The sequence below is a fragment of the Pteropus vampyrus genome, unplaced genomic scaffold (assembly GCF_000151845.1).
Source record: "Pteropus vampyrus isolate Shadow unplaced genomic scaffold, Pvam_2.0 Scaffold472, whole genome shotgun sequence".
NCBI lineage: Eukaryota > Metazoa > Chordata > Mammalia > Chiroptera > Pteropodidae > Pteropus > Pteropus vampyrus.
In genome coordinates this window covers 1733734-1759185 of record NW_011889253.1, presented here as the reverse complement: position 1 = coordinate 1759185, position 25452 = coordinate 1733734, and the positions used below count along the sequence as shown (strand labels likewise).

At 36.0% G+C, this 25452-nt stretch overlaps 1 pseudogene; it reads left to right on the top strand.

Moving 5' to 3' along the window:
• The first annotated feature begins 6174 nt into the window (after positions 1-6174).
• Positions 6175-7218, top strand: LOC105307066 (annotated as a pseudogene).
• The last annotated feature ends 18234 nt before the right edge of the window (positions 7219-25452 follow it).

Sequence of the window (25452 nt, the reverse complement as noted above, 5' to 3'; positions counted from 1 at the left end):
AGATGGGTTTTGATAGACAAGGAAGTTGTGAAAGGTAGAGTGAAAGTGTCGAAAGCTAAGAGACAGGTTTGAGGGATATTGGAGCACCTAGTGTGGCTAGATCAGAGTTTAAAGAAGACTGAAGGGGAAGAGACAGCTGCAGCTGGGAAGGTAGGCAAGAACTAGGTTGTGGTGGGCTTAGAATGCATACTAAAGAGTGTGAGTTTAAGTCCTGTAACTAAGGGTAGACTGAAGAAAGATTTTGGAGCAATTTTGCAGTTTGGAAAACTCACTCTAGTAGTGATTGAAGAATGGAAGGAAGATGCATAGAACTAGAGATAGGAAGAACAGGTAGGAGATAATTGTAATACAAATCATATAAACCAGAATTTCCCTATGGATTTCTCAGATAGGCTCTGTGAATAGTGGCCTCTGTGGCCAAATGTTTGGTTATTACAGACCTCTCTTGAGTATTCATAAAATACACTAGCATACTCTTCTAAGTGTCTAAGAAGTCTTTGTTTTATTTAACATTTTAAACTTAAGTGAACACATAATTCTTTTTTTTCCCCACAGAAGGAAGACTCAGTAAAACTAGTGTTCATCTGTGTCGAGGTCATGAAAGGCAATGAAAGACTTAGAAATTATAATAGGTTGGAGGAGACTAAAGAAACTCGATGAATAAATACAATGTGATATTCTGGAATGAAGCCTGGAACTCCAATTCTAGGAAAAGGACATTAGTGGAAAAACTGGTGAAATCCAAGTAAAGTCTGGAGTTTAGTTAATACCAGTGTTTATTTCTTAGTTTTGATAAAATTTTACCATGGTTATGTAAAACACTCACCTCAGGGGAAACTGAGTGAACAATGTATGGAACTCTCTACACTTTGCAATTGTTCTGTAAATCTAAAATTAATTCGAAATAAAAAGTTTTAAAAATACTAGTGCTCATCAAAATAGACTCTGGGAAATTGTGGTATAAACTGATTTTAAGTACAATCCAGGTTTGATAATATATTTCCTTTTTTTAGCACATTAAAGTAAATGATCCGTTATTTTTACTAGACAAATGAAACTCTTCCTCAGAATTTTACCATTAATATAAGTAAAATATCTGGCACATAATTAGGGTTTAATAAACCTGAATCCCATATTCCATCCCTTTTTTTAATTTAGAAAACAAAATTGATGTTTTTTTTGAACAGTATTTTATTGAACCAGAAATTATGTTTAAAATTGGATAACTACATAAAAGCTTGTTCCCTTTCTGCAGCAGATAGAGATGGAAAAAGGCATTTAACACTCAGTTATCAAGTCTTCCTAGGGCAGACAAGAACCGATACTGTGCAATTTCCAATGTTCTGTCCTATCACTGTATTAACTAAATAATTGATAGGAAAACCTAAGATAACATATACTTCTAAGCATCTAAAGTGACCTTAAAATTTTTAAGATTGTGAAATAAGTAAGTTATATACAACCAATACAGAGACCAAAAGAAAATAAATTTTGAAGGAAATTTGTAACATAATGTACATGTGGTACAGCCATTCGTGGGTTCAAATGACACCTTCTACCCCAAAACACACACACATGTACACACACTTGTACTCCCCTCCTCAGCAGTCTGTCAACTTTAGGACTTGCTTGTAGTGGAAGGTAAATGATCATTGATGGTCTTAAACCAAATCACCTGCACATTATGAGATTGTAACTAAAGAGATATGTGTGGGTCAGCCTGGGGAACATGACAACCTTCTCAGAGTACTGGCCTCAACACACCATCCCCTAGAAGTCCAGTTCAGAGGACACCTGGAGTCCCTCCAATAGCATCTCCAACAACATCTTTGGCTGATTAACTTTATCTTCCTACCTCATCTTTTTCGATCTATGTTGAAAGAAAACAATGTCCTGACTTCTGATAGTTCATGAGACTTAAATGATTCTGTTTAAACTGTATGTGAGGGTTGAGGAAGGAGAAATGATACTGCTGCTTCTCACAGAGTCTGGGTGTCCAGGCTTTCAGCTGCCAGTATTTATGCCCCAAGGTGAATCAGGGCAACCTATGCTCCTGAGGAGATCCCAATTAAAACCAAATGTCTGTCAGGTCAGGTGAGGTGGAGGATATATGTGCCCAAGCTGGGCCTAGAGTAGTCAGAGAAAAGAAAGGTGGAAAATTGCTCCTGGAGGTGGGAGATGAACTGCCTATGGCAGCTGGTATTTAACTCCAAGATAAATCCATGCAATCCAAGACACTCAGTCATCTCAAAAGACTGTAAGTGGAGATGCAGAAATACAAGATCCTTTCCTTTGGAAAGAATAGGATCTTCCTTACTGATGTTCATGATATAAATGGCTTTATTTTACTCTCTGCTATTAAGGCTCCTGAGGATGCTGAACTAGGATGTAGATGTAGCTAGAAGGAAGCAGATTTCAGACCAAAATAAAAAAGAAATTGTAAGTAGAAAGAATTTGCTGAAGATAAATGTGGTGGCCTCAGAGCATACTGAGCTCACTCTGGGAGTGTTCAAAGTAGAAGATGAAATGCCATTTGGCAGATAAGGTTTGGAGAGGAATCAAACAAAATTAGGGATGGAGAAGCTCAAAGGACTCTCTTAAAGCAAAGATCCATCTATTTGACTTTGGCAAAGAAAGACTCCAGCAAGCACACACACACACACACACACACACACACACACACACACACACGCCTCCCCTCATCTTAGGGTCCTCATAGCAAGACGAGTTAAAATTAATTTAAGTGTTTCACCAGGTGAATGTATATGTGTGCCTGGAGGAGTATGTATTGTGTGTGAGTGTGTGTGTTGAGTAACAGGAGTCATCTAATGGAAGGGGGCAGAGAAGATTCTGCTATTATGGAAAAACAATTGGTTAGAGAAGACAATCCTAGATCATTAGGGTTTACTTTAAAAGTCTAAACTTCTTTTCTAGAGATGATCACTTAGTTCTTGCTTAATATAGTTCCCAAACTCCTATTAGACTGAAATAAGGGAGATGAATATTCCCACTAGTTGATGATAATTATAAAAATAGCTAGTATTTAAATGTTCCAGGCTATGAACTTTACCTGCATTTAATTATTCGATTCTCATCACAGCCTTTTGAGGCAGGAACTATGTTCACTCCCATTTTATAGATGAATAAATTGAGGCTCAGAGAAGTTAACGGATTCGCCAAGGCCTCACAGCTATAGATAGCAGAGGACATGAACTTATGTGATTCTACTTCAGAGCCTGTGCTATTAACTGCTGGACTCTACTGCCAAATTTATACTTGAATCAGGATTGTTGGGACCTAACCGTTTGAGGATCCACAGCTTCAGGTGAGAAGAAAAAAGTGTAGCCCAGGAGGCAAGGACTTCTTCTTGAAGCTCGCTTGGCATAGCTCTCATGTCAGGCCACTAGGCCCAGCGTGTAGTGGCAGTCTCTCTCGATGAGCAAGGGCACACTTTTATAGGTACCAGGGAAAGGTCTGGCTGTCCTCTGATCCAGAGCGGCCAGGGTGTGTACTCCTGGACAAAGGTATTCCTTACCGCCACAGCCTTGACCAGTGGAGATGGTTTGATTTTCTCTATTCTTATTTTTTATCTGGAAATTGAAGATGAAAACGATCTTTTCATCCAGTTGTCTTGAAATTTTTTAGGCCCCGTTTTGAAAACATGCCTCTGTCAAGTTTGGATGAAATTAAGATCTTCCTGGAATTTCTCTCAGCTAAAGAGAATAATGATAGCACATTTATAACTGAAAATAGAATTCAACGGTGTAGAGGAGATGCTTTGTCTCTGAATACAATTGTACCTAAGCAAATAAATAGAAAACATATGCAGTCATATGTCTCTGGGCTTCTCACTAAAAGTAGAGTGCATACAGCACAGTTTCCACTCTCATTATTTATCTTATTCTTCTATAAGGAGAAATTAATGAATGGCCTCTACAGTTCAATGTGTGACTATACTTCAAATGTCTCCATCCATACTTTACTCCATTTTTTTTTGTTAATTTCCGAAAAGAAGAGACAACAGGATACATATTCCTTTAGAACAATAGATTATTATACTAATTATAGTTGCCTGGTGTTTTCTACACTTTTACCATTTTATTAAAAACAATTATCTGAGAAAAACCATTCTTTTGTAATACCTACCCTATTGTTCTCATTTGTCTCAGATTCTGATGAGGTCTTTTCAAAGGGTATTTTATTCATAATTATAGACTACCGGGCAATTGCTCAGAGACTGAGTCTAGGACATACTTTGTTGAGATTAATTTTTCTTGTACTTCTTGATCCAATTATATTTTGTTATTTTTTTAAACTAGTCACTTAATAAACCTATTTCTTTCTGTAAGCCAAGCATACTATCTATTAGTAATGATCAACATTAAAGCACATTTTTAAAAAGTGAATATTCTAGAAAAGTATAAAATAGGAAATATAAATACTTTTGTTTTATAAAATGAATCTAACTTTTGCACATGAGAAGGTGGGAGAAAAAATTGCCTTAAATTCAAACATTTTCCTCTTGACTACAGGGAGCATTTGATAGGTATTATATATAGGCTTTTGATCATCTCTGAAAACAAAAAAAAACTATGGCATTGGGGCTGTATTTTTTAAAAATCAGGCTCAGTCAGAAGATGTCTGAGTAAAGAGGATGATTAGTCCAAAGTGGAGAACAGGTAGCAAATGCTGGTTAGGAGATTCAAGTGACAACCTTGGAGTCTAGTGGACAGTAGCATCCAGACATAAAGCCTCAGGTTCTTCAACTTTCAAACTTTTTGTCATATCCCAGAGTAATACATTAAACATCACTACTAGTACACACACACATGCACAGCCACACAAAATACATTTATTTTCTTACTACTCAGGAAGCACTCTCACATTTTCTATCATATAATATCCTATTCCTATCTTAACCCATACTACTCCTTTACATTGAATTTTTCAGCGTGTCCATGGATCTTGTTTTTTTTTCAATCCTTGAAGTTTCTAATTGGTATCTTATCAGGGAAAGGGAAGCTTGCCACTGTGTGTGTGTGTGTGTGTGTGTGTGTGTGTGTGTGTGTGTGTGGTGTTTTCATTATAGCAAAATCTTGGATTTTTTTCTTAAAAAATTTTAATTACAGCTACATTCTATATATTATATTAGTTTCAGGTGTACAGCATAGTGGTTAGACATTTATATAATTTAAGAAGTGACTCTCATCCCCCCATTAATCTACTACTTACCTGGCACCACACATAGTTGTTACAATATTATGGACGATATTCCCTATGCTGTACTTCACATCCCCATGACTATTTTGTAACTACCCATTTGCACTTTGCCCCCCAAACCCCCTCTCAACTGGTAATCACCAGTTTATTCTCTGTATCTATGAGTCTGTTTCATTTTGTTTGTTAGTTTATTTAGTTCTTTGGATTCCACCTATAAGTGAAATCATATAGTATTTGTCTTTTTCTGTCTGACTTACTTCACTTAGCATAATACGCTCTAGGTCCAACAATGTCATTGCAAATGGTAAGATTTCATTTCTTTTTATGGCCAACTAATATTCCACAGTATATATGTACAACTTCTTTACCCAGTCATCTATTGATAAGTACTTAGGTTGCTTCTGTATATTGGCTATTGTAAATAAATGCTACAATAAACATAAGAGTACATATATCTTCTCGAATTAGTGTTTTGGATTTCTTCAGATACATAACTAGAAGTCATATGGTAGTTCTATTTTTAATTTTTTGAGGAACAGCAGTACTGTTTTTTATAGTGGCTATACCAATTGCAATCCCATCAGCAGTGCATGAGGGCTCCCTTTTCTCCACATCCTCGCTGACACTTGTTCTTCTATGATTTATTGATGATAGCCATACTGACAGGTATGAGGTGATATCTCATTGTGGTTTTAATTTGCATTTCTCTGATGTTTAGTGACACTGAGTACCTATTTTTAAAATTTTTATTTTTATTATGGTGACATTGGTTAATGAAATCCAGTAAGTTTCAGGAGTACAATTCAACAGTAAGGCATATATATATATATTGCATTGTGTGTTCACCACCCATAGTTAGATTTCTTTCTCTCACTACATATTTGACCCATTTACCTTATCTACCTCCCCCATTCTCCCCTACTCTCTGGTAACCATTAGTTTATTATCCATGTCCATGAGTCTCTGGTGGTTTGTGATGTTGCTAAAGATTTAGTGGAAAAACTGAGAAAGTTTTTTTTTTTTTTTTTTTACAAAGAAACGAATAATACTGTCCTTATAATGAAGATTGATGAGGATAAATGCTTGGTTGTACTGGATGAGGAGCTTGAGGGCATTTCATGGGATGAACTTAAAGATGAACTATCTGACTCCGCAACTGCCACTGAGCAGATTGGACTCACTCGTTCTCACCGCCTTGCTCAGCTTCCTCTGCAACCATGTCTGACAAACTCAATATGGCTGAGATTGAGAGATTTGATAAGTCAAAACTGAAGAAGACAAAACGCAAGAGAAAAATCCACTGCCATCAAAAGAAATGATTGAACAGGAGAAGCAAGCAGGAGAACTGTAATGAGCCATGCATCGTCAATGTGCACTGTGCATTCCACAAGCATTGCCTTCTTATTTTACTTCTTTTAGCTGTTCAACTTTGTAAGAGGCAACGAGGTTGGATCAAATTTAAATTACTGTGCTGCCCCTTTTTCAAATCGAAGAACTACTGACAACAAAGGCCACACCTGTCTCTCCCACCTGCCTGTCTTGCTGGCAGGGAAGGAAAATAACTTGTATGTAGGTGAAGGCAGAAACTGGGTGGGATGATAGTGAAATCTAGAGTAAAAACCAAGCTGGTCCAAGGTGTCCTGCAGGCTGTCAAATTCAGTTTAATCAGAGTGTCATTTTTTTTTTGTTTAAATGATTTTAATTATTGGAATGTATAATTTTTTAAATATGCAAATAAAAAGTTTTAAAACTTGAAAAAAAAGATGAATTACCTGAATGACATTGTGCGTATTTATAAATATCAACATGATAATGGAAGAGTTCATATTCTTTTTTTTTTCTCCAGTCCTGTTGGATGTAAGCCTGAACAACAGATGATGTATGCTGGGAGTAAGAATAAGCTAGTTCAAACAGCTAAACTAACCAAGGTATTTGAAATCAGAAATACTGAAGACCTAACTAAAGAATGGTTCTGAGAAACCTGGATTTTTCCACTAATGTGAAGTTCTGTGTTTCTAAAGTATTTATGTATTAGCCTAACCATATTAGAATTACATATAAATACTTACTTATGCCTAAAAATGAACTATTACTTACAATTTGTTCCCTGTCATAAAGAAAAATTCATTTGTTCAAGGTTTGAACGAAGAAGAAATTATCATCATAGTAGTGAAATTTTGTAATTTGTTTCCTTATATTTGTAATCGTTAGGGAGACTACCTCTCTCTAGGGACTTTTTACATATTTTGACTATAACTTATGGTTCAAGATTTGTTACTATTTACAGATAACATTGGAAAGTGGGTATTACATTGTGATAGACAAGAGTTGCCTCCTTTTGACAAATACTGGATATTAGCAATCTATATATGAAAATAGCATATTATCACTTGTGAAATCTTTGAAATTAATTTGGGTTAAAAGACTTGAGAGACCAAATTTCGAACCAACAGTAATAATTAACTCTAGTGTAACCTTTATTACAAGTACATTTTTCATCAATTCTATCCTTTCTTTGGTTTCCTATATCTTTTTAATTAAGTTCAGAAACTTTTCATCAGTTGTTCATGTTTAAGGAGTTAAATTTTATAATAATTATGTTTATTCTTATGGAAAACAATATCTTAGGAATTGATGAGTTATAACTAATCAAGGGCTTCATTCCTGATTGTGTCATTTCTAGATAGTTTTGAATCTAAGTTAGTAACACCTTATTACTAAAGCACCACTTAATGTTGTTCTGTGAAAAGTAGTTATTTTAAATGTGTTAATACTGTGCCTTTTGTCTTTTAACTTTAAAGTTAGTTTAAGATTTTTACACTGCTAGTATTTCAGATTTGGTAAAATTAATACTTTTGTAAAGGGCCCCAGTAAAATAATTTTCTAGTGTGTGTATCTGAAATTTGTAATAAATCAACTTCATAGTTTTAAAATGCCAACTATGAGGTTGCATTGGAGAATATATGGCAGTTGAGAGTTATAATTTGGGGCATATTTGTGATTAGTTTTGTGCCATAGGAAAAAAAAATTACTTATCTTAAAACTTTGATGGTAGTTAATAACATTAACACATCAATAGAAATCTTACCTTATATCTTAAATTTCAGAAGATACTCTAAATTAGATATCTGTCCTGTTAGAAAATGGCATCCTTGACATAAAGCAAGGATTCTAATATATAGTGTACTTTAAAAACAAGCATATGAGTAGCTGTTTAACATTAATTTGAGAAAAGGTCTTGAGACTCTAAAGACTAACCAAATTTGGTGAGCAAATTTTTTATATTAAGAATATGTTTGTCATTTTGAAACTAGCGAAGGCATTATTTTTTATGTTGGCATATTTTCCACTCATCTGTTCTTTGCATTTTTTGAGGTTTCTGTGCCAACTTTAACAAAAGATAGTTGGAATTTCACAATGTTGAATAGAGCATCTTCAATTCCCAACACTATTTGGCTTTACTAATCTAGAAACAGGAAGCAATAGGAACTTAGTTGGAGATGAGGAAGTGCTAGAGTGGTTATTTGTTTTGGTTAATGAATAGAAAGAATTCTTCATTCCAATAGAGAGAGAGAGAGAGAGAGAGAGAGAGAGAGAGAGAGAGAGAGAGAGAGAGAGAGAGAGAAAGAGAGAGAGAGAGAGGAGACCTTCGCCTACTAAGTTTAAGAATTCTCTAAACACCTATTTTGATATTGGAGGAGAATAATACTTATAAATCTGCAGAAATGCAATGTAATCCAAGTGAATGAAGAGTGTTTTAACGTTTTAAATTAAAATGAGATTTTGTTTCACCTGGTTCACAGCAATAAGAGAAACTAGTGCTGCCAGAATGTATTTTTTAATGAGGTTCCTTATTTTGTCTTGTGCATTTTAGTTTTTTTAAATTCGAAAATCCTTCATAGTGTCAGGTAATATTGCCCTCCAGACACAGAACTCTTAGTTTCTCCGTTCTCTAACAGGAGCAGAGAACTGTGATAAACCATACTTTTTGAGCTGGTCTGCTTATCAATAACATATATTTTTCAAGACAATAGATTGAGGTTAGGAAGATAATAAAACATATTTTACTCCCTTTGTTCTATAGGGAGATTTACGTATCTCATGCTCTAGCATATTCTTGGACATTTATATAAATTTCCCTTCCACTTAACCAAATTCTGCAGTGTTCATTTTAAGTATTTAATCTCTTTTCCTGCCTTCTTTCAAATAGCAACTCCAGATTTCATAATTTTATTATTTACATTCCATAACTTTCTGGCACAACTTTTCCCATTCAGTCTTAAATCTTAATTTTTCCTTTTCTTGGCAGCAGTATTTTTCCCCCCCTGGGAACCTCTTTCATGGTCTTCTAAATCAGCATTAGTTTTGAAATTGTCGGTCTCTGCATAGCATCTAATATTGTCAAAATAGAACTCACTAATAATCACAGAATGTTTTTAGTCTGGTTTTTATAGCAGAGTAAGTGACATGTGAAGAAATTGTTCACAGTTTACTATGCTGAATGTTCAAAACATCAGAGTTTTTAACAGTATTCACTTTGTTCTAGTATTAAAGCAATTATATTAGGAAAAAAAGTTGATTGATTGACTTTTTTTGTTTAATTGACTTCTAAAATAAATGTTCAAATTGTCTATTTCTAAAAAGTTTACTAAATACCTAGTGCAGTTAAAACAATCTTGTTTAAGAGTGTGTTGCTAAATTTTTTTATTGTCATTACTAAATAATCTTTGCAGCAAAATGTCTGTCATCACTTTTCTCTCCCTTTTTATCTCCTATTTTCAGAAATGAAACATAGCCATAAATTGTATCATGATCTGACATTTTAACTAAAGATTTCCAGTTAGAGGAGTTTAATGCCAAATTAAATTAGGCTGCCTTTATTCACCACTCATATAAATAGTAAGGAAGGTGTACTTACAAAAATGTTTGGATTATTTAAAAACCCAAGCAATATCATTAATCCATAATACAGATTGGTGATGAATAGATGTTTTCATAAGAGTTTAAATGCTGATATTTGGTAGAAATAGAGAGTAACTCATATTCTATCAATTCACATATTCTTAGTACAATTGCTTTCCCTGTTTGTTCAATAGACTGATGATACTGGAATCTATAGAACATGAAACTTTACAAATTCCATGAAGAAGTGTCTCAAACATTTCTAGACAAATCTTATTTTTGATTTCTGGAAGAATGTAAACCTTCTAGGCAACTTAAAACCAATAGCCCCAAGTAGAATACACTTGAGAAATTTGTTTCCTATTATGTCATTCAACATTTCAAATCAGTAAACATGTTCCTGTAATAGTTAAAGCAACTACATTAAGGTTGTGATAGAAACTATGTTTTCTTGCTTTTTGGAATATAGTTCATATGTATATAATTACTTGAATATTGTTTGAGATCATTACCATGCCAGGACAGTTCTCACTGATTTATATGATCCAATACAATCTCATTCAAGAGTCTTGAAACATTAATGGTTTAGTCTTGTGAATTTTAACAGTTCCCTGTCATCATTTAACAAAATCAACAACTGACACAACTTCTTAAGCTGTGTTTTCAATCTTTGATAGTCCATATCACATGTTTATTTGGGATAGTCTTTTATTAAGTATGATGCCTGTACTGGTTTAAATAAAATGTTAAAATAAAAGAGAAAAATGCAACCAATTTCTGAATATTAATTTTGTATCCCGATACCTTCAATTTATCAGTTCTAATAGTTTTTTGTTGTTGTTGTTTGTTTTGTTTTGTTTTGTTTTGTTTTTGGTGGAATCTTTAGGGTTCTCTATAGTATCATGTAATCTGTAACCGACAGTTTTACTTTTAATTTCCAATTTGGATGCCTTTTATTTATTTTTTGTGTCTGATTGCTGTGGCTAGGACTTCCAATACTATGTTGAATGAAAGTGGTGAAAGTGGACATCTTTGACTTGATATTAAGGACAACACTTTTAGCTTTTCTCCATTGAGTATGATGTTAGTTGTGGGTTTGTTGTATATAATCTTTATTATGTTGAAGTATGTTCTCTCTAATTCCACTTTCCTGAGAGTTTTTATCATAAAAGGATGCTGGATTTTGTCAAACACCTTTCTGCATCTATTGATATGATCATAGGATTTTTTCCTTCATTTTGTTTATGTGATATTTTACGTTAATTGATTTATGGATATTGAACCAATCTTGCATCCCAGGAATAAATCCCACTTGATCATGGTGTATGACCTTTTTACTGTACTGCTGAATTAGGTTTGCTAATATTTTGTTGAGGGTTTTTGCATCCATGTTCATCAGGGTTATCAGCCTATAATTTTCTTTTTTCTCAATATCTTTTTCTGAATTTGAAATCATGATAATAGTGGCCTCGTAAAATTAGGTTGGGAGCCTACTGCCCTCTTGAATTAAAAAAAAAAAACAGTTTGAGGATAGGTGTTAACTCTTCTTTGAATGTTTGGTAAAAGTCACCTGTGAAGCTATCTGGTCCAGAACTTTCATTTGTGAAGAGTTTTTTAATTACTGATTCAATTTCCTTAGTGGTAATTGGTCTGTTCAGATTTTCTGTTTCTTCTTGATTCAGCCTTAGAAGATTCTGTTTCTAGGAATTTATCCATTTCTTACAGATTGTTCAGTTTGTCTTATGGGAGCTCCTTTGTAACTAACTGCTTTTCTCTTGATGCTTTTAAGATTCTCTCCTTGTCTTTAACCTTTGGCATTTTAATTATGATGTGTCTTGGTGTTGGCCTCTTTGGATTCATCTTGTTTGGGACTTCCTGTGCTTCCTTGACCTGTATGTCTATTTTCTTCCCCAGATTAGGGGAGTTTTTTGTCATTATTTCTAAAAAAGGTTTTCAATTCCTTGCTCTCTCTCTCTTTTCTTTCTGGTACCTCTATGATGTGAATATTGTTAAGCTTAATGTTGTCCCAGAGGTCCCTTAAACTATCTTCATTTTTTAAATTCTACTTTTTTTTGTTTTTGCTTTTCTGATTTGGTGTTTTCTGCTACTTTATCTTCTAAATAATTGATTCAATCCTCTGTTTCATCTAATCTACTGTTGATGCCTTCTAGTTTATTCTTCATTTTTTTACTGTATTTTTCATTTCTGACTGGTCTGTTTTTATGGTTTATATGTCCTTTCTTATACTTTCTTTTCTTTGTTGAAGTTCTCACTGAATTCCTTGAGCATCTTTATAACCAGTGTTTTGAACTCTGTATCTAGTAGATTGCTTGTCTCCATTTTGTTTAGTTCTTTTTCTGGAGTTTTCTCCTGTTCTTTTTTTGGGACATGTTTCTTTGTTTCCTCATTTTGACTGCCTCTCTGTGTTTCTTTCTATGTATTAGATAGACCTGCTACATCTGACAATCTTAGCTAGGTGGGCTTATGTAGTAGGTGTCCTGTGGGGCCCAGTGGTGCAGTGTCCCTGATCACCTGAGCTGGGTGCTCCAAGAGTGTCCCTTGTGTGGGATGCATGTGCCTTCCTGTTGTAGTTGAGCCTGATTGGTGTTGCAATATCAATGGGTGAAATTGACCCTCAGGCTGAAATGATGTGATAATCGGCCATGACCACAATTAAAAAAACTTCTGTGTGTGGGCTAACCCCATGGATCAGGATTCACTGCAGTGGGCTCTGGTGCCTACCGAGACCACCCTTTGGTTGTGCTGCTTGTGAAGCTAATCAGGCAGTCCTCTGTTATTGTCTGAAGTCAACCACCAAGTGTATTGGTTCTGGGGCCTCTTGCAAGGGATTTCAATGTAGGCCAAGGTCAACTGCTGCCTGTGACTGGCCCAGGATTATGTGGTACATCCTACAAAGTGTCTGGAGGCACTTGGGAGATGCCACATTGATAACTGTGGCTGGCTGCCATGAGTACTAGGCCTGGGTCTGCTTAGCCAAAGGCACAGGGGACCTCCAAGTCCTGTTGCCTCTGCCAGCTGCCTGTAAGGCTCAGCCTCTGAAAGAGCCTCATGGAGTACGTGAGTTGGGTGAGGCTAGGGTTTAGGGATACACCAGGGTTGTGTGAGTGGTATTATTTTAGTTAATGCAGATTCAGAGTTGGCGCCACTGCCAAGCCTGAGGTCACTCAGCAAGAGGCACACATTACACTGAGGCCAACTACTGTCTGTCTGAGGCCTGCAGATCTTTGCGAGTTTTTAAGAAAGACTGTAACTGGCTTCCCACTACTAAAAGAACCTCTGGTGTTGTGTGGGCTGAGGTTGGCTGCCTGCCACTCAAAGAGCCTCTGGCAGTGTGCCACTATTACATTTTTTAACATACTGGTTATGATTTCATAACCCATGAGTGGGTTACAGCCAGCAGTTTGAAAAACACAGTTCTTGGCAGGACTTGGGTTTAGAGAAGAGTAATTCCGGGGATGACTGATGAAAGAAACTTTTTGGCCACCTCCTCTGCATTGTCCTAGTGCCCTGATCTAGCTGAATTAGACTAGGTACCTCACAGCTTATTGAGAGAGAGTAGCTCTCTCCACTCCTGATTGTTGCTCTTCATTTAGGCTTCAGAGACTCAATTTCATAAAGTCCCCTCAGCAGTTCTACTGACTCTCAATGATGTCCATTTGTCTATGTTTTCTTCTGCCCGGCCCTGCTAGTTCTGGGGATGCCTAGCAAGGAGGCTATCTGATGGTGGGGTGAGTCAGTGGGGTGGATCTGCCATCTAAGTATGAATGGGATCTAAATACAAGAGTCCACAGAAAGTGACAGGACTATTAATTGTACTTTGCGTTCAGCTTTTTGCACTCATATGTCAAGTAGATAAGCTAGAAGGATTGCCAATGTAATATATATTTTTAATTATTTTAAAAATTTTATTAAGCTTATTGGGATAACATTGGTTAATACAATTATATAATTTTCAGGCGTACGTTATAATTTTACATCTATATATTCTATTGTGTGTTTACTGCCCAAAGTCCAATTTCCTTCAGTTACCATATATTTGATCCCCTTTACCTACTTCACTCTCCCTCTACCCCCCTATATTTGACCCCCTTTACCCTGTCTACCTCCTCCTTCTTCCCTCACCCCCTACCCTCTGGTAAGCACTAGTCCATTGTCCATGTCCATGAGTCTCTGTTTGTTTGTCCTGTTCCTTTGTTGCTTTTAGGTTTATATCCCACATATAAGTGATATCATGTGATTTTCACCTTTTCTCTCTGGCTTATTTCGCTTAGCATCCATGTTGAGAACCATCCATGTTGAGAACCATCCATGTTGTTGCAAATGGCAGTATTTCAATTCTTCTTATGGCTGAGTAATATTCCATTGTATATATGTACCACAGCTTCTTTAGCCAATCATCTATCATATGACACTTCGATTGCTTCCATGTCCTGGCCATTGTGAATAATGCTGCTATGTACATCGGTGCGAAATTATCTTTTTGGATATGAGTTTTCAAGTCTTTGAGGTAAATACCCAGTAGAGGGATTGCTGAATCATACGGTAGATCAATTCTTAGTTTTTTGAGGAACCTCCTTACTGTTTTCCATAATGGCTGTACCAATTTGCAGTCCTACCCAGCAGTGCATGAGGGTTCCTTTTACTCTGCATCCTCTCCAACATTTGTTATTACTTGTCCTGTTGATTATAGCTATTCTGACAGGTATGAGATGGTATCTCATTGTGCTTTTGATTTATATTTCATTAACAGCTAGCAATGTTGAGCATCTTTTCATATATTTGTTGGCCATTTGTATGTCCTCTACAGAGAAGTGTCTGTTTAGGTCCTCTGCCCAGTTTTTGATTGGATCGTTTGTTTTTTATGTTGTCATTGAGTCGTATGAATTCTTTGTATATTTGAGATATTAGGCCCTTATCAGAGGTGTTGCTTGCAAATATATTTTCCCATTCAGATGGTGGTCTCTTTACCTTGTTGACAGTTTCTTCTGTTGTGCAGAAGCTTTTTAGTTTGATATAGTCCCATTCATTTATTTTAGCTTTTACTTCCCTTGCTTTTGAGGTCAAATTCATAAAATCCTCTTTAAGTCCAAGGTCCTTGAGTTTACTTCTTATGTTTTCCTCTATGCGTTTTGTTGTTTCAGGTCTTATATTCAAATCCTTAATTCATTTTGAGTTAATTTTGGTATGTGGTTATACACAACAGTCTAGTTTCATTCTTTTGCAAGTGGCTTTCCAGTTTTCCCAGCACCATTTATTGAAGAGGCTTTCCTTTCTCCACTGCATGTTTTTGGCTTTTTTTGTCAAAAATTATTTGCCCATATAAATATGGGTTTACTTCTGGACTCTCGATTTTGTTTCACTAGTCTGTGTATATGTTTTGCTGCCAATATCATGCCATTTTGATTATTGTTGCTTTGTAGTATAATTTGAAGTCGGGCAGAGTGATGCCTCCAGCCTCATTCTTTTTTCTCAGGATGGCTTTGGCGATTTGGGGTCTTTTGTGCTTCCATACAAAACTGATGATTTTTTGTTCTATTTCTTTAAAAAATGCCGATGGGATTTGGATGGGGATTGCATTAAATCTGTATAATGCTTTAGATAATATGGTCATTTTAACTATGTTAAAATGGTCATTTTAACTATGTTGCTTCTTCCAATCCAAGAAGACAATTTGTTTGTCTTCTTCAATTTCTTTTAATAGGGTCTTGTAGTTTTCATTATATAAGTCCTTCACATGTTTCATTAATTTTATTCCTAGGTATTTTATTCTTTTTGATGCAATCACAAAAGGAATTATTTTTCCATTTCTTTTTTTGACACTTCATTATTAGAATATAGGAGCGCTATTGATTTTTGAACACTGATTTTGTATCCAGAAACTTTACTGTATTTGCTTATTGTTTCTAGTAGTGTTCTCATGCAGTCTTTAGGATTTTCTATATAGAGAATCATGTCATCTGCAAATAATGACAGTTTGATACTTCATTTCCTATTTAGATGCCTTTTATAACTTTCTCTTGCCTGATTGCACTCTCTAGGACATCCAATGTTATATTGAATAACAGTGGCGATAGTGGACAGCCTTGCCTTGTTCCTGATCTTAGAGGGAAGGTTTTTAGTTTTTCACCATTAAGTATAATGTTGACTGAGTTTTTGTCATAGATGGCCTTTAATATGTTAAGGTACTTTCCTTATATACCAATTTTGTTAAGTGTTTTGTTCGTAAATGAATGCCATATCTTGTCGAAGGCTTTCTCTGCATCTATTGATATGATCATATGATTCTTATTTTTTAAAATGTTTATGTGATGTATCACATTAATCTATTTGCATATGTTGAACCATCCCTGTGCCCCAAGGATGAAGCCCATTTGATCGTGGCGTATAATCTTTTTAATATGTTGCTGTATACGATTCGCTAGTATCCTATTTAGGATTTTTGTATCTGTGTTTATGAGAGATATTCGTTGGTAATTTTCTTTTTTTGTGCTCTTTTACCAGGCTTTGGTATCAGAGTAATGTTGGCCTCATGAAATATTGGCCTCTTTGATTTTTTGGAAGAGTTTGAGGAGCGTAGGTATTAAATCTTCTTTGAATGTTTGGTAGAATTCACTGGTGAAGCCATCTGGTCCTGGACTTTCACTTTTTGTTAGGTTTTTGATGATCCTTTCTATTTCCATACTGCTAATCGGTCTATTTAAATTTTCCAGATCTTTTTGATTCAGGCTAGGAAGATCATATTTTTCTAAGTACTGGTTCATTTCTTCAAGGTTATTAAATTTGGTATTATATACTTTTTCATAGTATTCTTGCATGATCCTTTGTATTTCTGTGATGTCAGTCGTAATTTCCCCTCTTTCATCCCTGATTTTGTTTATTTGTGTCCTTTCTCTTTTTTCTTTAGTAAGTCTAGCAAGGAGGTTGTCAATTTTATTAAACTTTTCAAAGAACCAGATCTTTGTTGCATTTATTTTGTTTTCAATTTCATTTATTTCTGATCTAATTTTGATTATTTCTTTCTTTCTGCTGACTTTAGGGCTCATTTTTCTTCCTTTTCTAGTTTTTTAAGATGAAAAGTTAGGTTGTTTATTTGGGCTCATTCGTTTTTGGAAATAGGCCCGTAATGTTATGAACTTTCCTCTTATGACCACTTTTGCTGTGTCCCAAAAGTTTTGATATGTTATACCATCATGATCATTTGTTTCTATGTATCTCTTGATATCTCTTTTTATTTCTTCCTGACTCAGTTATTCTTCAGTAGCATGTTGTTTAATCTCCATGTATTTGTGGTTCTTCCTGATTTCTTTTCACAGTGGATTTAGTTTCAAAGCATTATGATCAGATAATATGGTTGGTATGATTTCAACCTTCTTCTATTTGTTGAGGTTATCTATATGTCCCAGTGTGTGGTAGATTTTTGAGAATGTTCCATGTGCGTTAGAGAAGAATGTATAAGCAGCTGTTTTGGGATGGAAGGCTCTGTAAATGTCAATTATGTCCAGTTGGTCTAATGTGTCATTTAAGGATGTTATTTTCTTATTGATTTTCTGTTTTTAATGATATGTCCATATCTGGCAGTGGGATATTTAGGTCCCTTACTATGATAGTGTTTTAGTCTGTTTCTTCCTTTAGTTCTGTTAGTAATTGCTTTGCACATTTCGGGGATCCCTGATTGGGAGCATAGATATTAATAAGTGTTAAGTCTTCTTGGTGCATGATTCCCTTTATCATTATGAAGGGTCTCTCCGTATCTTTCTTTAACTTTTTTTATTTTGAAGTCTATTTCATCTGATATTAGTACTGCTACTCCTGCTTTTCTTGAATGCCATTTGCTTGTAATATCATTTTCCATCTTTTCACTTTTAGTCTATATTTGTCTTTGGAGTTGAGGTGTGTCTTCTGGAGGAAGCATATAGTTGGACTTTGTTTTTTGATCCAATCTGCTTTTCTGTGTCTTATTTTTTATTTTATTTTTTCAATTTTTTTTTTTTTTAGACGAGGCAACCCTTGGTTTACCTCACAATTACAAGGACATTGTCAGCTTACAATCCCTTATTTTTTTTATTTTTTACACCTACAGCACTTAGTCTTCCTAGGCGGTCTCCCATCCAAATAGTCACCAGGCCTGACCCTGCTTAGCTTCCGAGATCAGACATAATTGAGCTTGTTCAGGGTGGCATGGCCGTATACATTTCTGTGCCTTTTTATTGTTGAGTTCAGTTCATTTACATTTAAGGTGATTAGTGATATATGAGGTCTTCTTATAGCCATTTTATGTTTTGCTTTCTGGTAGCTTGGTGTTTCCATGGCTTCCTTCTCCTTATATTTCTGTTTTTATTGTTGGGTTTTGTGGGTTGTCCCTCTGGTTCTTCCTGTTTTATGTTACATACTTCAGTTCTGAATCTTTGTTGTGTGGTTACCATTATGAGTATGAAAAGGATAGTTATATACATAAAATCATCCATTTTCTTCTGTGTGTGCCTTATCTCAGTTCCCCTTTGTGAATTTCGATCTTTGAATATTCCCCCTTTCAGTCATTGTTATCTCAGTTTGTCTCTATATATGCTGAACGGACGTTAATACTTGCTATATCAATTCTCTTATTATTTAAGCTTATAATGCCCTGTTCTTACTAAAGATTGCACTCCTCTGCTTCTATTTGCCTGATAGTCACTTTACTCTTAATTAATTATTATTTGTTTTCATTTTGTTTTGGGTGAACTGACTTCTTTCAGTATTTCCTGTAGTGCAGACCTCGTAGTAGAGAATTCCCTCAATGTTTGTATGTCTGGAAAGGTCTCTATTTCTCCTTCATATCTAAAGGAGAGCTTAGCTGGATACATTATTCTAGGCTGGTAGTTCCTTTTACTTAATAGTTTAAATATTTGATTCCATTCCTTTCTGGCTTGTAAGGTTAGCGCTGAGAAGTCTGAGGATAATCTAATGGATTTTCCTTTATAAGTTACTGTTTTCTTCTCCCTGGCTGCCTTGAGAATTCTATCTTTTTCATTGATTTTTGATAACTTTAATATTATGTGTCTTGGTGAAGGCCTTTTCGGGTTGACATAATTGGGTGTCCTGTTGACTTCTTGAAATCCAAGCTCCAGCTCATTTCTTAGATTTGGGAAATTCTCATCAACTATTTTTCTGAAAATGCCTTCTAATCCCTGATCCTTTTGTTGCCTTCGAGAATGCCCATTATTCTTATGTTTCCTCTCCTGATGATATCATCTAGTTCTTGTATTTCTCTTTCATTATTTTTCATTCTTTGTTTTCTCTCTTCTTCCTTCTGATTTATTTCTAGATTTCTGTCTTCGATATCACTGATCCTTTCTTCCATTTGATTGACTCTATTTTCCAAGCTTGCTATTTCATTTTTCAACTCTTGCATTATGTTTTTATTTTTTTTTAATTAAAAAAATTTTTTTTTTAATCTCCAATAGATCTATTCTGGTCTTTTTGAGGGTTTCAATCTCCTTGCTCTGCTCATCTAGTTATTTTTTAAATTCCTGAAATTGATGATATGACTTGTTTTGGAACTCATTGAGTTTTATCAGAAGTACCATCCTGAATTCTCTGTCATTTAAGTCGTGTATATCTATATCTCTAAACTTATTTTCTGGAGTTTTTTCTCTTTCTTTCTGAGATGCTTTGTCACCTTGGTTGTTCATGGTGTTTAATGGACTATTTCCCCACCTGAGCATTAATGGAAGTGTATTCTGCTGTTTTTCCAGAATTATTTATTATATAAAGGTCTCTCTTTAGCCTGTTGCAAAGAATGAACTTTTCTTTTGGTTTCCAGTAGGTGGCATCTAAGCCTTTTGGATCCCTGCTTTATATAAATCCTAAATAATATCTTTTTTATTTTCTTTTAGACATTTAATCACACTCTCTACTTTCAGTTTCAGTCCCTGTCAGTGTCAGCGACAGTCTCGACAGCATTTGCTCAGATTCCCCTGGGGTTCCGCGGTGATCAGTCTTAGAGGGTATTGGGGGGGGCTCTCTGAATTGGGGGTTGGGGGCTGCGGCTCAGCTTCAGTTTTGCAACAAGGGCCGGTAGAAATCAACTGTTGTTTCTCTGTGGTCCCGTCTCCCTTCTCTGCTTTCTGCCCTGATGACTGGGCCCTGTCGCCAGCTGCGTGTAACTCACAGTACTTCCAGGCAGGGCTGTTCAGGAAAGTTGCTGCTCCTTCTCCCCTACCCTCCTCCTTCAGAGAACTCCGGCAGCTGCAGTAGGCAGCTTTATTTCTCCCAGTCCACCACCCGACACCCAGGGTTCTGACCTGTGTTAGCTCTTATGCGCAGATCCCAGGCTCAGACGTGCTGGTGTGCAGTTTGGGTGTTTTCTGTTGAGTTTTAGATGTTCACCATATTGTTGTTTCAAGGGGAGAGATCTGAGGATGTCTCTCACTCTGCCATATTTCCCAGAATCCACATCTTTTTTTTTTTTTAGAGAAAACACAAAGGTTTGGCTTTCACTTTTTAAAAAAATCAATAACACAGTATGAAATGTCTAAGGAACAGACATTTCATCTCTGTTTTTTAGCCATTTAAGTCTCATTTTCAAGAACAAATTGTAATTGCTTTGCATTTCACTCTAGATGTTCTCTATGCTTTGAAGATAGGCATATTAGACAAATAACAGAGGAACTCCTCCTTTAGTTTTTTTTATCCTGGCTGATCTTTAGTTTTAGAAAGAATTACGAAACTTTAAGTAAAAATCCATAGTCATTATAGAAAATATGAAAATATTAAAAAGCAAGGACAGGGCACTATCCACACTAATCACACCAGACTTTTTCCTATCCTAACAAATCCATTTAAATATATGGCTATTTTGAAAAGCAAGGTCCTACTATATACACTGCTTTTTCATTTAACAACATATTGTGACCATCTTTGCATATTCATAAAAATAGATTGAAGTGTCATTTTCCATGACTACATGGGAAACCACTGTATATATGGCTCATGATTTCTTTATGCAGTCTTCTTTTATTGCCTACGTAGGTTCTTTCCATTTTCACTATTGCAAGCAAAATTGTGATAATCATCTTTGTGTAGATATTTCTTCACACATTTTAAATTATTTTCGTCAATTAAATTTTAGAAATCAAATTGCTAGAGCAGCAAGTATGCACATATTTAAGGCTCTTGAGAGTTATTTGCAGAACACCCTCCAGAAAGGACATACAAGTTTTAACCCTATCATCAGTAAATAAAAGTGTCCATTTCTTCATACTCACAAGGTGTTGTCATTCTTTACAACTTTAGATGATATAATTACCAAAAATAAAAAAAAAAAGTAGGAGATTGTATTCACAATTAGAGTTTAGGTCATTTCAGGTGAATTTCCATAAGATACCTCAATTATTCCACTTTCACACCTTCCTTTTAGAAGTATTCCTAAAATGGCTTCCAAAATGTTAATCTTAATTATTCTCTCCCCGCTTATATGTATTACCTTTTCTACTCATCATCCACTCTAGGTATTAGTATTCATTTTCATTTTTGTTAGTCTGATCACAGGCCACTTTAGTCAAATGCTTAGTGATATCTTTCACTTGACATCAACAATGGATGGGACATCTAAATGTTGCCACTTTCAAGTGTCTGTGTGTGGTTCCTAACATTGTGACTAGAATTTCTGCTGAGCATTTTCCTTGTTCTATGGCTCCAGGGTGCCAGGTTTACCAGAGGCCACTAGATAACTGTGACTGCGGTTGCCTAGGAATGTTTGGCCCACAGTGACAGTGTCCTTTGACTCCTTCTTTCCCTGGATTGCTTGCAACAGGTACTTGGTTTTCAGCCTAGATGAGCACAGTCTTTGTTCTGAGAATCCCAAGATCCTAGGAGATGTGAATTTTCTCCTGTTTGAGACAGATGGAAAGTGTCAAAAAGAGAGTGGATAGGCACTTGATGTGGGATTCTCTATGGATACCAAACTATAAGCTTTGTGTCCTGATGGGGCAGGCCTAGGACTTACATTTTCCATGAGCCTTTCTTTTGATAGCCATGTCTCAAATCATGATTAACACCTATTCATTTGGCTTCTGGGAACCAAGGAGAAACTCAGTTAACCTCTGTAATGTGTTGTGTCTGCTAGCAAGAACTCTCCAAGCTTGAGCCAACTTTTCTGGAAACATTCAAATCCAGCCTTATTACAATCCAGCCTTAGAGTTTTTGAATCAGAACCTATGGGGTAGAACCCACAAATTTGCAATTGTCGGGATTATCTTTAGTGATTTGGAAGCACTCTGAAATTTGAGTAGGCATTCTCTTAAACCTCTTCTTAATCTTTAACATGCATAGAATCAAGTTAAAATGCAGAATATAATTCTGTAGTTTTGGGGTAGGGCCATTAATTATCCATTTCTAACAAATCCTCAGGTAATATCTATGCTGCTTGTCTACATACTTTTCAGTAGCAAGGCTCTAATCCATGCTCTTCTACTATTTGAGATTGCTCATCTTGGAGTGCATCACAGAAGAGGTGACAATTTTGGGGCTTGAGGCTGAGTAAGAATGGAAGAGAGATGAGAAATGGTGTTTGTAAGAGGCCACCTGCTCTTATCAAATATAAGTTGATAATTTATTCCTTTTTAGAGCTTCTGTAGGACTCAATGTTTTCTGCAGTCCTAAACTTCTAGATTAGAATCTTTAGGTCATATTGGCTGAACATTTCTTAAACTGTGTGTAGATTCTAAAGAACAATCTTTTTTTTTTTAATCTTTGGAGGGTTTTTATTGTTTTTTTATGGTTTAGATATACAGGCTGCCCTCAAAAGACACATGGAAAAACAACTTAAAATATTTTGAGAGTTTGGTTTGTGAGAAATTGGAGGGATGGCCATTTTTTAAAATTTTTATTTTTAAATGGAGACATAACACACATACAGTGAAATGTACCAACTTTAAGTGTACAGTTCAATAAAACTTCATACACATATACATCCATGTAGCCACTATCCAAATCAAGATAAAGAATATTTTCAGTACCCCAGGAGTTTCCTTCTATGCCTCCACCCAGTTAACACCCCTGCTCTCCTCCAAAACCACTATCCTGACATCTAAAATCATAGCTTAGTTTTGCCTGTTCTTGAATCTCATTGAATGAAATAATATAGGAGGCATTCTTCTATGTGTGACTTCTTTTGATCAAGATTACATTTTTGAGATTCATCTACATTACTGCATGTAGCCTACCCTCAAAGAGGTGCTGTTGACTTTCTTAAAATATTTTCAAAGTTTGTATTAGGCAAGAATGAGAGAAGGTTGAGAGTTTTTGAATGGAAACAGCCACAAAAGAAGTGAAATAGCTAATGGGAACCCTTGGAAGTGAATGAAGCAAGATTGTTAAAGTTCTTGGAGCCTCTGTGGGGCTCTTCTTCTTCTTCTGCCTGGATCGCATTTACTGGTATGGCCTAGACCTAAAGAGACCACATCTAATAGTCTAAGCCTTGAGTTGAGCAGTCCCTAAACCTACAACTCCCTTCATTCAGCCACAGAGCTAAACAGAAGGCATGATTTCTATGTTCTCCTTGAGTTTTCTCCTTTGACTAAGAGAGATATTCTTTCAGGAATAACTATAACACAAGAGAATATGAAAACATTAGAAGGTGATTAACTACAAAGAGATATAGATGATGGGAGGAGGCAGGTATAATTCCAATTTAGAGGATTGAAGAAGACTTTAGAAAGGAGTTGATATGTCAACTAGGCCTTGAAGAAGGAAGAAGTAGGTCAGGTGAAGAAAGGAGGATGCTTAAAGAAGGGATTACCAAACAGAGGGAACAGTATAAGCCAAGATAGGATGAGGTGTAACATTTTCAGAGAATGCTTAGCCAGCATGGTTGCAGTATAAGGGAGTAGGAAGTGAGGTGGGGCATGGATAGAGGAAGCTAGTAATTAGAAAATTGATCTGAAAAGTAAGTTGTGGCCAAATTGAGGAGACTTTAAATACTATCCTTAAGATCTTGAATTTTGTGTGAGAATCAAAAACAGAGCCACTGAAGGTTTTGAGTAGAGCTGGAAATTTTATCAAGATGGTTATTCTGGGGGCAATGTGAAGAATTAATTACACATGGCTATAGAAGCAGAGAGCAACTTTGTTATGCTTCATTGAGACAGGTAGCATGACAAAGTGATTAGCACATGGATTCTGCAGTCAGAGAAGCCTGGGTTCCAGTTCTGGTTAGAATTCTGCCTCTGTCATTTACCAACTGTGTGGCTTTGGGCATATTACCTAACCACTCTGAGCCTGAAGAATGAGGAAAACAATAACAGCTACCTTCTGGTGGTATTATGGGGATTAAAGGAAATCATACATATCAAATATGCAGGTACAGGCCTGGCACAGAGTAAGTGCTCAATAACTAGTGTCTATTATTATTAAGGTATTACTCAGCATTACCTTTGGGGTGCTGAGGCATCTGAAAGGGATGACTGTGCTAAATCCTTTCTCTGCTGGGTCTGTAATGATTCTTTCTGTTTTGTTACCTGTTTTCTTGGAGGCCTTTGACTGTCTTTGCTGGTGCAGAGATATTGCCTTTCTGCCTGCTGGATTGCTGGCCTGCCTGGCTCATGACTGAAGGTCAGGCTTCAAGAATATCTTTCTGTGCTCTCTTGTGTCAAGCTCACTGTAAGAGTTCCACCCCTGGGGGGCCAGGACCCAAGACAAAGGGTAGTGGAGCAGAGTGGTTGTGTCCCAAAAGCTCAGCCCAGAAGCTCCCTGTAGCTGCTCAGTCAGGAAACTCTCAGGACTTCCTGTGGGTTTTGTGTTACCTAGTCAGTTTTTCATTACTGCTTACTAAGAAAAATCTTCAGTTCTTTTTACCCTGAATATCAGTGATCTCTCAGGGACAGAGGCCTTATTGGAGGTATTGAGAATGCTCCTTCCCAGCTACATAAGCGATGAGCTTCTGAAAGGCACAAAACCCATCCTTATTCACCAGGACTGAATAGCTTTCTATCAGACTTAATAGACAAAAAAGGCAACTCTGGGAGGTAGTGAGTTCCCCATTCTTTGAGATATTTAAGTTAGACTATTACAGGTGGTGGTGGTGGTGGTAGTAGGTGTTACATGGGGAGTAATTTAGAGGCAATTGTTTTATGGATTTCTAGACCAAATGACTGTCTAAAGCCCCACCTAGTTTTGAGATTCTATGATGTACTTAAACTTGCTTGTGGGCTTCTTTAGTCATCCAAACAAATCAGCCAATCTTTGCTGCTATTCAGATGGCGACAAATACTATCTTATTACATCAGATTTCCTACAAAGCCTGAACCCCTATGGTTTATGAAGCTGTAC